The 1,866-nt window shown below is 37.6% G+C and overlaps 1 protein-coding gene across 1 annotated transcript in view; it reads right to left on the reverse strand.

The window, feature by feature from the left end:
- Positions 1-1,866, reverse strand: part of rnf150a (ring finger protein 150a) — a 17,550-nt gene that overhangs the window by 4,540 nt on the left and 11,144 nt on the right. The window lies entirely within an intron of this gene.

Consider the following 1,866-nt stretch of genomic DNA (forward strand, 5'->3'; position numbering starts at 1 on the left):
GACAGGGAGGTAATTTATTACAGATCACTGTAGGATGGAGTTATATACCAGTGACAATATTCTATTGTCAAGTCCTTTGAAGAAGGTTGAGTTGAGTTCTTTGGGTTTATGTCATTGTCACTTAGACCTGCACTTGTTTTATTTACAACTTGGGGGCAGCGGAAACAAGCTGTGAACACAACATTGACATATTATCATCTGAAGCTTCCACCCCACTGAAGAGACAAATGATTATATAAAACCAACATAAATGCCATATTTCCATCATGTTTTTGATTGTTTGATGTTTGACCGGCACCCTTTTCTTCTGTAGTGCAACTGGCCATTAGCTGTTTATCTAGACTCCTAACAATCATAAAGTCGTAGTGAATGGAAATGTGGATATATTTGCATTTTCTGGAATCTCGTTTTAAATTTGAATGGAAACCGCAGCAGATTTTTCAACCTGCGCTCTAGTGTGGCGTTTCATTATAGTTATAAATAGTTTTGCCTTCAGACATGGTCAGACAACACGGAAAATACAAACTAGTTTGTTTTGAATATTCTGACACCTTTAGCCAGCTGCTACCTGACTTTGACTGTTGATCCCCACCTCCCCATCTCTTTTACTAAGAAGGATTTTAATCATGCAGTCTATGGAAGGGACCTTAGGAGGAATTACTACAAAGACAAATAATTACCTTACCCTAACCCTAACCCTAACAGACAGAAGCCAAAAAGTCCCACATTTCACCAACGAATCAGGTCTTTTTCTGGGACCCTGATTCCAACACACACCAACCCAGTTAATGACTCTGGAAAGAGTGATTGGGGAATTACCAACAACAACAGCGTTCATTATTCTGGCTAGGGACGCAACACAATCTGCCCTCCATCACTGCCAACCCGCAGCAGCAGAAACCCTGACAGATCGGCTTGTTCATCTCATGCTAACTGCCTGTCAGTGACATCGTCTCCGTTAGCTCAATAGTGTTGTGACATGCGACAAATCACATCTAATTTACATGCTAATTAGTCTTGAGGAGAAAAAACCTGCTTGTGGCGAGCTGATCTACTGCTTGTCAACCACACAAAAGTAAAAATGATTCTTTGTGCGAGCAGCTTCTTTTGAGATGAGCCCCTTTTAGGCAAATTAGAAAGTACTACATTACTAACATTCAGTATTTAGGAGAACAAATACTACGTTTACAATTTTGCCTCTAAGTTGTGCCATCACATAAAAAATTAAACCACTCCCATAGAAACAGAATGGAGCACAACATGCAAATTATGTTGTAACTAAAACTAATTACTAGGTCTGAAACTATCGTATTTCCTCAATTTATTGTTTAGTCTTAAATTGTCAAAAAAGACTCTTACAATTGCTTAGACCCTTCAAAGGTCTTCAAAATGCTTGTTTTAACCAATTAACAATCCAAACATTTATAGTAATATATTATATACTGGTATATATAGTGAATAAAAATATGTGTGACTCTTCTCCAATATAACTTGCATTGTTCCCCAAAAGTTTTCACCTATCTTGCCTTCATCAGCATTGTGTCTAATGTTTCTGGTTTCTTCAGAAGTTAGTTTTAATTAGTCATGTGACTTATAAATACAAGGTTTTCAAAACAGAACTACAATCATTTCTCAAAATTGTATTTACAAAATAAATCCATCCTCCATCCACCCATACCATAGGTGTTAAACACATGGGACTCCAAACTTTTAAAAACTCTGGCTTCATTCCTGTTCTGGGATGATGTTTTGGCTTCAGATGCTTAATGGCTGCAAAAACACATGTATGAGCATGTGCATGTACTCACTATAAGGGGCTGATAGCTAGCAGATGTCTAACAGTTGTTAAAGTAACAGCGTTTGCAT

Source organism: Morone saxatilis, unplaced genomic scaffold, assembly GCF_004916995.1.
Source record: "Morone saxatilis isolate NCDOM2014 unplaced genomic scaffold, NCSU_SB_2.0 Contig17, whole genome shotgun sequence".
Lineage (NCBI taxonomy): Eukaryota > Metazoa > Chordata > Actinopteri > Moronidae > Morone > Morone saxatilis.